This window comes from Pituophis catenifer, unplaced genomic scaffold (genome assembly GCF_029215685.1).
Source record: "Pituophis catenifer annectens isolate HBS135680 unplaced genomic scaffold, rPitCat1.0.hap2 SCAF_1, whole genome shotgun sequence".
NCBI lineage: Eukaryota > Metazoa > Chordata > Lepidosauria > Squamata > Colubridae > Pituophis > Pituophis catenifer.
In genome coordinates, this window is record NW_027256881.1 from 283,718,998 (window position 1) to 283,733,799 (window position 14,802).

The window sequence follows — 14,802 nt, forward strand, 5'->3', positions numbered from 1 at the left end:
TCAAGCTTCTTGACAGAGACATAAATTGGTTCTCAATATTAAATGCATTTTTCTGCAACAACATTCTAAAGGAAAGTAACATAATATAGGAAGAAAACACAATAACCCTTTTAAAAGTGAAAAGATCAGATGAGTTGTTTCAGAAGTAGCTCACATTCTGCAATTATGATTGGTTTTAGCATCCCAAGGGTGGAAAGCAGTCTAAAAATTCATGTTCCAGAAAAAGTATTCAATATTCATGTTAAGATGATAATGCTGGAATTTCATGAATGGGATCTCTTATCAGTAGTACTTGCAGCATAGAAAAGCCCTCTTTTCTCCAGAAGTTTTTCTTCCTATTCTAACACACATTAATTATATATTCCATGCTAAATGTTTGATAGATGCCTTACGTACAGGCATATCATACGCAAATGCCCTCTGCTAATTTTATCTCTTAATAGCAGAACATCAGAGCTAGGCAATTTTTCACATGGGTAGTAAATGAGGATGTGGGATTAATTCTACCGATGCTTTCAGAGCATTACATAGCTGGTGCTAACCGTTATCTTCCTCAGCTACTTCAAAACTACGACTGACAATTTAACTGGAAAAGGAGAAATAATTAAAATAATAATTGCAACGAACTTTCTGACATTTTTCATTTTAGTTCATAGATCAAAGAGTGAATATTTAGTGTTAAGCTTTCAAACTATTTTAATCTTGCCTGTTTTCAACCATGCATACTAAAAAGGTGAAATACTAATATGAGCCTGCTCCACCTCTTACCATAATTCTGACACCAAATGGATTCTGTCATCTTAGTAGCAGTCTTGAGGATGGAGCTCCCAGGAGGGAGGAAAAGAGATTCCAATTCTTAACTTAGTGTATCCCCCAAAGGCCTCTCTTTCCTGAAAAATCTATTCTTTATTGGAAATCTTCTTTGGAAAAAGGATTGGAGAAAAATATCACCTGGCCAGTCCTGACATGTTTAGTCTTGACAGAGCCGTGGTGGCACTGTGGTTAGAATGCAATACTGCAGGCTACTCATGCTGACTGCCAGCTGCCAGCAATTTGCCAGTTCAAGTCTCACCAACTCAGGGTTGACTCAGCCTTCCATCCTTCCGAGATCAGTAAAATGAGGACCCAGATTGTTGGGGGCAATATGCTGCCTCTCTAAACCACTTAAAGAGGGCTGTAAAGCATTGTGAAGCGGTATATAAGTCTAATTGCTATTGTTAGCAGTACTTTGGCATTAAATTTTGTCCAATAGTGGAAGAAAGATACATCAACAATATCCGATTGGAAACTCAAACCTGGAAGATATGCAGCAATGGCAAAATTAACAGCATACATTCAGAAGTGAAGTTATACTAAATATAAGGCAGAATGCAAAAAAACAAAACAAAACAAAAAATCACAAGCAATGACAATATGATTTCTAAGGCAGTCAAAAGGTGTATAATTACTGTGTATAAATTAGTTGGAATATAAAGAAAGAAGAAGTTATTTGTTTTTCAAACTTGCTTTATATATATTTTGTTTGTTTTGTTTTTTGTAAGTCTAAGTGCTATTGCTATTGCTATTGCTATTGCTATTGCTATATAGGTTCCTAATTTGATTACTACATCGGTGTTGGAGCTGCTCTGTGTAAGTGTAATGATACCAATCATCAATTCTAAACTGTGGCTATGCAACCAGCATTTGGTTTCCTTTAAATGGGTTCACTGGATACTTAGGGCAGGGGTTTTTTGAGATATATGATTTATTTATAGGTAGTCCTTGATTTACAATCACAATTGGTACCCGGATTTGTATTGTAAGTTGTTGCAATCATAAGTAAAGTTAGACCCCATTTTACAACTATTTTATAGTGGTCGTTAAGCAAATCACTGAGTTGTTAAGTGAATCACACAGTCATTAAGGATATCCAGCTCCCCCAATGGGGGTTTTATACTAGAAATTGGCAAAAAAAAGTCACAAATTATGATCGCATGTCTGCAGAGTGCTGCAACCAGTCATTAAATGAGAGTTAGTTGCTAAGTGCCTAAACTTAGCACACAATTGCAGAGATGGTGCAGGTCAGAGCCTGACAATACAAGGTTAAAAAAAAGAGAAGCTATTCCCAAAGGAGGAAAGAATAAAGCTTATTGGAAAATCTATATAGACTTCACTTAACAAGCAAAACATTATATCTCCAAAATAATTGATTTAATTAAAGAGTTTAGCTAATTAAAATAGTGCTCCCCCACCCCCCTGTCTGATTCTTAGAGACTGCCAGGACAAGTTCCTGCAGGATTTTTGGTAACGTTTTTCAAAAGTAGTTGGCCATTGCTTCCTGCCTAGGACAGAGAAAGTGACTGGCCCAAGGTTACCCAGCTGGCTTTGTGCCTAAGGCAGGACTAGAAATCATTTCTAGTCTGATGCCTTAACTGGTACACCAAACTGGTTCTTTAAGGCAATTACAAGATTAAAATGTGAAAAGTAAAAAACTTCTGTTGTGTCACCTCCTAGTTATATAATGCAGAGGTATTATTATGACTACAGGATTCAACCCTTTCCATCTCCTTTGGCAGATGAGCCAATCTCATAATAGATAGATAAGATCTTTTTTCCCTCTAAAGGTAAAATACAACTATCTTTTAGCTCTGTTACAGAATCCTGATAGCCAGGGGTGGATTCTACTTACCTTTACTACCAGTTTGCAACAGGGCCGCAGAAGTTTCCTGATGAAGTCCAGGTCAGTGGGTGGAGCCTCCCGCCAGTTTTACTACCGGTTCTTGCGAACCGGTCCAAACCGGGGGCAATCCACCACTGCTGATAGCTCAGTGTTTTTCAAACTTGGCAACATCAAGATGTTAACCTTAACTAGGGAATTTGTGGCTGGGGAATTCTGGGAGTTAAAAGTCCATACATCTTAAAATTGCCAAATTTGAAAAAATACCAAGCTAGTTTCTTGGAGATTCTAAAAATGACTGAAGGGCTGCTGTGAAGATTAAAAATCTTCTGTTCTGAATCTCTCTCCATATTTTTCTACAAAGTCCTTCCTTTTGGTCCACCTAAAAAGATTAAAACTTTTCTGTCTGCTGCAGAGGGAAGAGATTGGATGTTGGACTATTATGCACAGCAAAAAATCCATTTGTGCTTATAGAGATGTAGATTGTACAGGTAGTTCTCGACTTATGACCACAATTGAGTCCAAAATTTCTGTTGTAAAGTGAGACATTTGTTAAGTGAGTTTTGCTCCATTTTACGACCTTTGTTGCCACAGTTGTTAAGTGAATCGCTGCAGTTGATAAGTTAGTAACCTGGTTGTTAATGTTCTGATCCAGCCTTAGCAGAACCAAGAAACATACTCCTTGTTCCGAAAAAACCCTCTTTATTTAACTACTGTGAATTCATGGCATTCACACAGAAAAGTCCAGGCAATAATCCTTCCAAGGGTTAATTGCAATAACAGACCTTATCAATCCTTGGATAATTACCAGGCCAACAGCTTCCACTCACAAAGCTAACCATGATAAGCAAAGAAATACAAACTGTTGTCTCCTGCAACCACCACTCCTCTTTTCCTTCTATTTATTCCCAAACCAGGGAGGGGCCATTCAGCGTCCAAGTGTGCCTTTCTTCCTGAGTCGGCCCCAGTTCCTCAACTCTCCTGACAGTTCTGCACATAGGCGCATCTGGAACAGGCCCCAGCTGTTGTTCTTCCCCACTTATCTCCGACTCTGAAGGCAGAGCACAGAGCATCCATCAGAGCCTTCCCAGACTCCAGGACTGGCCCAAGTTCCTCCCCAACCTCCTCCTCATCTGAGTCTGCCGCCAGCTCTGCTTAACAACAGTTAAGTGAATCTGTCTTCCCCATTGACCTTGCTTGTCAGAAGGTCGCAAAAGGGGATCCCATGACCCCAGGACACAGCAACGGTTATAAGTGTGAACCAGTTGGCAAGCATCTGGATTTTGATCACATTATCATGGGGATGCTTCCATGGTCATAACTGTGAAAAATGGTCATAAGTCACTTTTTTCAGTGCTGTTGTAACTTGGAATGGTCACTAAGTGAACTGTTGTAAGTCAAGGACTACGTGTACATCTGAGTCTACAGACTGCATTCTGGCATGCTGGCTATGCTTTAAACAATGCCTTTAATGCTACACTGTAAGCAAAACTAGACTTTTACACAACTCTTCTGTAACCGCCTAAATGGTCTTCCTCTTCACACTTTTCTAAAATTGTTTTTCAAAACTGCAGAGAAAAATGACACAAGAATTAATTCAGGAAATACCTCAGTGGCGTCTTTCAGTATTAAAGAGGTTCAGTTATTTGCAATCTAGAACAACCACTACCATCATTTCCAAGCTTCAGGACCAAGATCGGTTGCCAGATCTTAGTTACTGGAGAGATAAGAATTGTTTATGTGAGTCTCAGAATGTAAGGTAGTTTGATGAAACTAGGACTTCAAACTCATGTGTAGTCTGCTGAGTGACACTTCTTCCATTAGTCTGATGGGTCATCTTAACCTCTGATAACCTATTCTTAGTTTAAAGATTTAATTGAATAAAAACCAAGTTCCTAAATTTTCTTTATCTTGCCTATCTATTGAAGCCAACTTCATGTTTTCTCTTGTCTTCAAACCTTAGTATTTTTTTCATCTCTGGCAACCTCAGAGGGCACAAACCTTAAGATATTTATAGTAGTGATATTTGTATTAGCTGGTTTAATTGCCATAAAATTATAGGAGTTTAAGATTACAAAGTTACAAATTCCAACCTCATCAGTTTAAATTATAATGTCTTTTCCCCCAGACTACTCAGTAATTGAAAATTATCAGACGATGCTTTTTTTCAAATAAATCCATCGTTTTTATAAGGCAGAAAGATTTTTTTCAGCTGGGATATCTCGGCAATGGAACAACATCTCCAGGGTGATTTATCTAGTGTCACTGGTGCTCTCTTGTTCTTGATCTCACTACATTTCACATATTGGTGGAGAATCCTGTGCCCAGAGATGATGAGTCAACATCACTTGGGAATCCTTGTGGACTCTCAGCTTCTGCTCAAAGAGTAGATGGAAGCTGTGACACAGAGGGATTTTGTCTATCTTTCCTAAAATGGGAGCCCTTCCAAAAAGTCACCCTTGTAACTAGATTATTTGCAATTTACTTGGCAAGGGGTTGTCTTTAAAGGACATCTGGAAACTTCATCTGATGCAAAAATGCACAGCCTATATGCTTATGTAATTGTCTCATTGTTGCCATGTAATGCCACAGCTGTAGAAACTGCACTACCTACCAATGTGTTTCAAGTGCAATTCAAGGTGCTGGCCATCACCTATAAAACCTAATATAGATGTACAGCTCCGTATATCAGTATATAGTATACAGCTTGTATATCTGCAAGAACAATTTCCAAGGTAGACTTTGCCTAGCCACTCCATGCAAACAGAATCACAGCTGAAATTCCCCTCCTAATAACAGGTGCAAGGGAAGGACTTAAAAAGTGGGCAGTCTCGGTAGGAGCTCCCCTCCTTTGGAAGAGGTGTTGTCCCCTTGAAGTAAGCATGGCACTCACTGTTGTGGACATGTGAAAACTCAGTAAGACCCCATTGCTTCAGAGGACCTTCAGGAATTGATGAGCTCAAAGTGAAATAGTAAATTGCTTTACCTAGTGTTATTAAATTTGATGTAGTCTTTTAAACTTTGAACTGGTATATCACATATAATACCATTGCTCTAATTGTACATTGCCTGGCCTAAGTATGTAAACCTTATAATAACACAAATGATTAATATCAGAAATTTTCTGGGTTGTGTTAGAGACTGATGGAAAGATGCCTCCAAACATGTATATGCTACATGAATATCATTTGTCCTTCTCTCTTCTGTTTCCTTGAGATGCTCAAAGAAATCTGTAGGAAAACATCTTTTATGTTTAAATGTGGACGTTTGAGGAGGGGGCAGATGGCTGCACTGTATGAATGCAGGTAGCCTTTTGGACAACCATAATTACATGTAAGCAACTGAAACTACTCCCTTGTGATCTCTCTTCTCCACACATATGGGTGTGATAGTAGATCACAAGGAAAAGAAGAAAACACTTTTTAATCAAAAGAAACTCAGCTGCAGTTCTGACAGCCAGAGGATGTTGCTTAACTAAGGTGGGTGACTGGGATCACACAGGATCTCTGCACAAGTGAAAGAGAAGGTGCTGCAAAGAAAGGCACTGACCTTGGCAAAGACCTGTCTGAATTAGTTTTGATGGCACTTTGGAGATATCGTACCTCACTACACCTACTTGTCATCTCCTTTTCCCATCACCTATTTGTGACTGGATCAAAAAGATGATAACAGTGCCAACCCTTTGACTCTCCCACCACTCCTGCTATTCAGATATTTGTTGGGGTTCTCTGCTTGCTTTGTAGCTCATCTTTACCAAAGGCAATTCAGGAATGACTGCTTGAAATCAGTAACAGAATGAATGAGGTTCAATAAACTGAATTTGAATTTTGAGACAGTGGAATGACCAATCAAGGAAATGTTTGTTTATTTGTCTGGATAGTAATGTTCAATCTCTTTTAGACAATGTCACACCCTTCTTAAAGCAGTCTCAGAGTATTCATAAATATAGTTTCAAAGTGAATGTGACTATATAGACACAACTTTGCAGTTTTCTTGGCAGTATTATGACAGTAGCTTGCCAGTGCCTTCTCCTGAGGTGTTCCCCGCAGTTCCTTGGTTGTCACCCAAGCTTGCTTAACTGAGACATTTATTTATTTCAAGCATTTAACTCTGTTTACTGTACCAACCCAAACAGCTTCAATGGTTTACATAGACTTTCTCTCTCCTCTGGCTTAGAATATAAGCCTCACCAGGCTCAAGGTTGACTCAGCCTTCCATCCTTTCTAAGGTAGGTAAAATGAGGACCCGGTTTGTGGGGGCAATAAGCTGACTTTGTATAAAATATACAAAAGTATGAAGGCTATTGCTTAACGCCTTGTAAGCCGCCCTGAGTCTCCAGAGAAGGGCGGCATATAAATCAAAATAAATAAAATAATAAATAAATAAAAAATAAAAAAGATGACGTAACAGGAATTAAGAAGGGAGGGAGGGAGGGAGGCAGGCATCAGATCTGAAAAATTTCACTAGAATTTATGCTGGTCTTTGACCATAGTAAAGATTGATTGTTTTTTGCAATCATTAATCACCAATAATAGAACTTTATTACAAACAGGGCTGTCAAGAAAGCAGCCGTGGCAATGTGTTTTTTGCATATGAGTTCTTAAATGTAGGTAAATACAACCTCAGATGAACAACACATGACACATTACACCATGTTATTATTGATTTTACACAAAGAAAGCCAAAACGGAGAAGCCGTGTGTGAAAAACTAAGTACATGTTGTACCATCCAACAGCTTGTAGAACCACTGTTAGCAGCCATAACTTGAACTAATCATTTTCTGTATGACTTCATCAGTCTCTCACATTGTTGTGGAGCAGGGGTGGGTTCTACTTACCTTTACTACTGGTTTGTAATGTGGCCGCGCGCAAGCCCAGAAGCTTCTGCACATGTGCAGAAGCGTTTTGATGACATCAGGGTCAGTGGGTGGAGCCTCCTGCTGGTTTTACTACTGGTTCTATAGAACCGGTGTGAACCGGGGGCAACCCACCACTGTTGTAGAGGTATTTTCCCACTCTTCTTTACAACATAGCTTCAGTTCATTGAGGTTCTGGGGAAATTTGTTTATGCACCATTGTCTTGTGGTCTCACCACAGCATTTCAGTCAGGTTGAGGGCTGGACTTTTACTGGGCCATTGCAATATCTTGATTCTTTTTCCCCCCAGTCCTTCTGTTGTAGATTTGCTGTTGTGTTTCTTTTTGTAAAATAAAAGATGACATGGTGTAATATGTCATGAGTTGTTGTTCATCTGAGGTTATATTTACCTACTTTTATCTATTATGTCCTGATACCTAAAACCCTAGAACTCAAAGAGGGTGTATTTTCTTTTTCACAGGACTGTATATATTGGAGGGGGGGTTATATATTTTGTGATGTAGGAAGTTAGCACCCACCCCTTTCCTAAAAGAATGAAATATTTTGGGAAATATTAAAAAGGCAGAATATTATGTTTCCCTGGATGAGAAATGGAGAAGCATGTTTTAAAGACGAAGCAGCTCCCATCTTCCTGTGCCCACCCTTTGTCAATGGGCCAGAGGCAGAAACTCAATCTTTGTCAATGGACCATCATCTGCAACACAATAGGACCCATCTAGCAACAGAAACTCACCACATGGCACCTGGGAAGATTACATCAGCCAGCAAGTCTATCTAAGACCCCCACCTCCTGGGAGTCTGACAACCAATCAGGATACTCTTTCTGGGCCCCAAGGAAGTTCAAAGCCAAAGAGGGCATAAAACCCGGGGACTCACTGTGTCTCGCCCCTTTTTCTGTTCAGGAACTCAAACCATGTGATCCTGTCCACCATTAAACCATCTTTCCAAGCTGTCTTCATGTTTCCAGTGTCTTTTTCCCCACTTGGAGCTGAACCCAGAAGGATATTTCTTCCAACAGTGAAGTGCATAGAATCTAGAAAACTGCAATAATTGACAACCCCATATAGAATTGCTTGCCTTGCAATGTAATTTTGTTCTTGCTTTATATGTAAGCAAGGTCAGACTGACGTGCAAATAGCAAATCTTCCTGACACCAGCAAAACCCACATGCTTTACTGTACTATGTAACATCCACCCTGTTCCTAAGGAAGCTTTGAAATCTATGTCTCATATCTGCCAGTTATGCTGATAGACTCAACAAAAAGGCAACAGACTCCTTCAGACTTTCACATGTTTAGAAAATGGATGTGGTAGTTCCAAGACTGGTCTTTTGTGTTCTGATCTTTTAGTTTTCTTCTTAGCTGTTTTGAATGGTGTATAACTGTGGTTTATCTCTATGTGTCAAGGAACTACCAAGGGATTAAACCACACACCCCCATCAACACAGGCAGGGCAAACTGCTGTATATAAACACTGAGCAAACCCCACATTCTCTGCTACTGATGATGTTAACTAGTTGGGTAATGAAATGCCTGCAAGCAAACAACCAAACTCAGACAACACCGAGGATTTCACAGTTCAAACCTGAGCCACCTACATTCTCTTCCATTGGAATCAAATATTTATCTATATTTTAAGAGTGGTTTTTTTCCTTCTTTTTTAACATTTATAAGCAATAATAAATATTTTGGGATGAAGCTCAACATTTTATCTTTTTTAAATCATGAAAACTACTCAATAGATTGTGCTTGGAAACGTTTAGCCACAAATAAGGAGTGTCAATTGTATAATTTCAGTAGTGAAGTGTCCATTTATAGATATTATTTCTTTTGAAGATATATCCCTGCTTCTTTTATAAAAAAAAGTATTTTTTTTTAAAAAAAGAGTGATCTCAGACCACTCCATCATCTTGGCTTTCTTTAGAGGCGAGTTTTCCTCTTTGCTTTTCAACAATTGAAGCTGCCCTATTGTCATTTTGGAAGATATAGCCATATTATTTAGCTATATATTGTCACATTTTTGATGTTATGATTGGTATTATTTTAAAATATATATTGCAAATTACTCTAAAAATCCCACTGAACTTAAGGACAGAATATATTTTTTAAAAAAATCAATTTCTGGCCAATTTAGATACAAGCATAACTATTACATGAATTATTGTAGGAGGAGGAGAAGCAGAGCATGGGGACAGAGTCAAGAGAGGAATCAGCCTGGAATCATTACATTCCCACAAGCAATCCAAGTCCAGCTCTCCCCCTTGAGTTTCATTAACTCTTATCTAGCACCACTTTAGTGCTATTAGTTGAATATATTCTTGTGCATAGGCTTGAGCAATAAATCTTCTTAACTGGAATTTTGGACCTGATTCTTTGCACCTGACAATTATCTATTCTGGTCTACTCTACTAATATAGCATACAGGTAATCCTCAACTTACCACTATTTATTTAGTGACCATTCAAAGTTACAACAATACTCATAAAAATGACATATGATTGTTTTTCACTCGACCATTGTAGCATCCCCATGGTCATAAGATCAAAATTCCAATGCTTGGCAATATTTAGTCCAATATGCAGTCCATATTTATGACGGTTCCAGTGTCCCGGGATCATGTGATCACCTTTTGCAACCTCCCGACAATAGGGAAGCCAGATTCATTTTACAACCGTGTAATTAATTTATCAACTGCAGTGATTCACTTAACAACTGTGGCTAGAAAGGTTGTGAAACTCACCTTCTTGCACTGTAACAGACATTTTGGGTTCAATTGTGGTCGTAAGTCGAGGACTACATGTAATGCAACTGTACCTCAAAAAGAATAGCTACATAAGCTTATATGAGCTACAAACCATTTTTCAATTAAATTAATAATAGTGAACAAGTGTATTAAGTTGCTCCTTAAGTAAATAATTGATTCCCTTTACATTCCTGTGTAATTAAATAGAAATGAACACACTGAAGACTTCTTTATATATATATTCTTAGAATATATTGGTGTGTGTGTGTGTGTGTGTGTATGTGTAAGTGTAACACAATTGTTGTCAGGACAACTGCTATGTAATCACATCTATAGTTATTCTAGAATAAACTTTCAGTTTCCACATTCTTCCTGTTCCTTCACACCTACCAAGCTTGAGTACATTTGGCTCTGAACCTCATAAGAAATTAGAGAAATTATTGACATTTTATAAAAGCCACCCACAAAAAAAATCTCTCTTCTGTACAAAACAAGGAAAAATACTTTCAGATATATTTGAACTCAACAATAACAATAGTTTAACTCTGGTAACTCCAGTACCCACAGCCGAGAACATTTTGTTCTACATAATTAAAAAGATTTAACTGTAATAAGCCTCTAGATTTATATGGCCCTGCACTGCCCCCTAAAGCCTTTAATAGTTCGACCCACAAAATCAATGTCTGCATAAACTGATACAATACAGACCTGATGTGAAAGTTGGCAGGGCCTGGATGGGGGAAGACTCATCCCAAACAAAATTGTGACTATTGTTTTATAGTTAGGTTGATTCCAGAATTGCACCATCTTTGACTCTTGATGGAGTTGGAGCTTCCCCAGAAACAGCAAGCTCAGAGTCTGGGGTCTTCCTGGTCTCACAGCTATTGCTCCAAGAGTAGGCGGAGACCAGTCAGGAAGGTTTTGCAATTTTAGACGATGTACCTTTGGCCTTAGCTATAACAGGATGCACTGAAGATGGCCACTCATGCCTTCTTACTTGTGGATTAGACCAGGAGTGAAATGCTCCCGGTTCGGACTGGATCGCCGGATCCAGTAGCGATGGAGGCGGGTGGTTCGGAGAACTGGTAGCAAAAATCACTGCCTCCCCCCCATGCCCAGCTGAGCCGCGCGATCATCAGAGGCTTTTTTTCTTTTAAATGGCTCTGACGATCCAAGCTGAGTTGCCTGATCGGCAGAGAGTTTTTTAAAAACTCTCTACCGACCAGGGAACTCAGCTTGGATCGTCAGAGCCTTTTGAAAGCATTTTTTTTACAACCCCTTCGCTGAAGAGGTGGTAGAAAAAATGGTTTTAAAAGTAAAAAAAAAAAAATTGGCCACGCCCACCCAGTCACATTACCCCCCTCCCCCCACCAAGCCATGCCCACAGAACCAGTAGTAACAAATTTTAGATTTCACCACTGGATTAGACTACTGTAACTTATTATACATAGAATAGAATAGAATAGAATAGAATAGAATAGAATAGAATAGAATAGAATAGAATAGAATAGAATAGAATAGAATAGAATAGAATAGAATAGAATAGAATTTTTTATTGGCCAAGTGTGATTGGACACACAAGGAATTTGTCTTGGTGCTCTCAGTGTACATAAAAGATACGTTCGTCAAGAATCATAAGGTACAACCCTTAATGATAGTCATAGGGAACAAATTGGGATGCTTTTGAAGAGTACCTGGAAACTTCAGCTGAATCAGAATGCAGTGGCATACAGTATATATTCATGTCAGCTGTGATATTTCCACATTGCACCTCTGCCGCAGAAGCTGTACTAGTTGTCCATATGTTGCCAAATGTCTTTCAAGATGCTAGTTGTTACCTAGAGCCTTAAAAAATACAATTTCTCAATAGCTTCTAATAAAGGAGAATATTTGAATCTCAGAGTTGAAGGGGGGGGACTTGATGTCCCCTGAGCTTGCTTGTTTTCTTGCAGACATTTCATTACCCTAACTAAGTAACATCATCAGTGCTAGTAAGGAGTCCTTACTAGCTCTGATGATGTTATCTAGTTAAGGTAATGAAACATCTGTACGAAAACAAGCAAGGTCAGAGAGCACCAAGGACCCCTCAATAGCTTCTGTTCCAGTGGTGAAATGTAAAATTTGTTACTACAGGTTCTGTGGGCATGGCTTGGTGGGGGGTAATGTGACTGGGTGGGCGTGGCCAACTTTTTTTTTTTTACTTTTAAAAGCATTTTTTCTACAACCTCAGAGGTTTTAGAAAAAATGCTTTTAAAAGTAAAAAAAAAAAGCCTCTGATGATTACGCGGCTCAGCAGGGCATGGGGGGGGGGGTTGCAGGGATTTTTGCTACCGGTTCTCCGAATCACCCGCCTCCATCGCTACTGGATCCGGCGATCCAGTCCGAACCGGGAGCATTTCACCCCTGTTCTATTCACCCAACTTGAAAAACCAGACTATATTTGAACCCCAAGATCCGACCAAGCATTCAACTCCATATTAAGGCTAAAGTTACCGTTTATGAAGATTGACTATAGTGACAGAATCTTGCAAGTCTGGTTATGTTTTATTTCTTCCCTCTTTTATGCTATGTAAATTGGGAAGGTGTCTGAAACATAAAATTGTCACATTCCTCTTCCTTTTTTATAGACTTAAACAGTATCCCTCCCAGTGCTTTGCTAATGGATCTCCTTTCTCTCTGTCAAGACATCCTCTTTACTCTTTATTGCTAATGGATCTCCTCTCTCTCTGTCAAGACATCCTCTTTACTCTTTATAACATCTGCTAAAAATGGGCCCATCAGCCAGGAAGCATGGTAGGAGGGGGCCCACTGGCAAGCATTTGCTGTGTCATGGATCTGCCTCCAGACCTCATTCCAGATGCAAGTTCAGAGGAGGAGGGTGAGTTTGAGTCTGCAGAGGAAAGCATGGCGCTGAGTATTAGTCATGATCGGAGCTCAGAGAGCACTAGCCTGATGGAGTAGCCTCAGTTGGGTCGATTGGATGAGCAACAGGCTGAGGCTCAGTGAGCTGCAGCAAGTTAGACAGAAGGCTCCAAGAGAGGACCGGGAGCAGCTGCCGCACATTAGCAATGAGGAAGAGGTGGAGTCCACACCTCCTCCTGAACCAAGAACACGTAGAGCAGAGAGCAGACAGGCATAATGCTGGTCAGCTACACTATTCATGAAGAGGCAACCTCTCTCTCATGAAGGGCTGCACCCGTTGTCTACTTAATCTCACCCCGAAGATTAGTGTTGCTGGACCAACATGCCCAGTTCCGTGTCTTGTGTGCTTGTGTCCTGTATCCTGATCCATTTGAATTGTGAACTGCTTTCCTGGACTTTGTATGTGCCCAGTGATTTTTGCTGTGCTGAACTCAGAAACTGGACCTGCATAATGGGAGTGCTTTCCGAGGACCTGTTTGGGGGGGGGGGCGGTTTGAATAAACACCTGTAGAACTCTTGCTGTACATGTGTATGGGGGAGGCAGGGGTGAAATTCAGCAGGTTCTGGAGAACCGGTCGTGGACATTTTGAGTAGTTCAGAGAACCGGCAAATACCACCTCTGGCTGGCCCCAGAGTGGGGTGGGAATGGAGATTTTGCAATATCCTCCCCCCAGGAGTGGGGAGGGAATGGAGATTTTGCAATATCCTTCCCCCAGGAGTGGGGAGGGAATGGAGATTTTGCAGTATCCTTCCCCTGCCACGCCCCCAAGCCACACCATGCCCACCAAGCCTTGCCCACAGAACCGGTAGTAAAAAAATTTGAATTTCACCACTGGGGGGGACGACAACAACAGGGAAGCACACTCTGGAACAACACTTCCCTCAAACAACAATCCTCTCCCCACCCCCCCATGGCCTTGTGAGAGCAGGTGAAATTCTGGTTTTTCCAAAGCTTTGGGAGATTAATCACAACAAGCAGTACCATAAGAAACAAATTTTAGCTACCAGATTTGGGGGTTTAATTTTGGATTTTACTATTTTCATTGATTATCACATTGATTTTTGTAATGTACAGCGTGTTATTTGGCTAAGTTCTGTAAACTGCCGTGATTCTGTTATGCTCTAGGCAATGGACACAGCTCATAAACAAGCAAACGAAGTTTCTGATAAATTGACCTTATGGCAAAAGCCCTGAATCCCATTAAATCCTTATTTTATTTTCCCAGAGAGACCCTCCCATGTAATCCCATTTATGCGCAGAACTGGTGAAAACCAGACTTTGCCTAATACCATTAAGGGTCCTTAAAATGAGGTTAGCCTACTAACAATTCCTGATTTGCATGCTCTTGACCCTCTGTAGCACATTTTCTGAGTAGAACTATGGCCCCTTTATGAATTGTGGACCAGTGGTGGGTTCTAACCGGCTTTACTACCAGTTCTCTTTGTGCACACGTTTCGTGCGCGATTGGCTCTTTGGTTGCGCGCTTCGTGTGCAATCGCCATGCAGAGCTCGCTTTGCTCACATGCACGCCAAACTTGCGCTCCGCGCAAGCGCAGTGCAAAACAGCTCAGCTGAGGTGTGGCAATCCACACTGCCGCACCTCT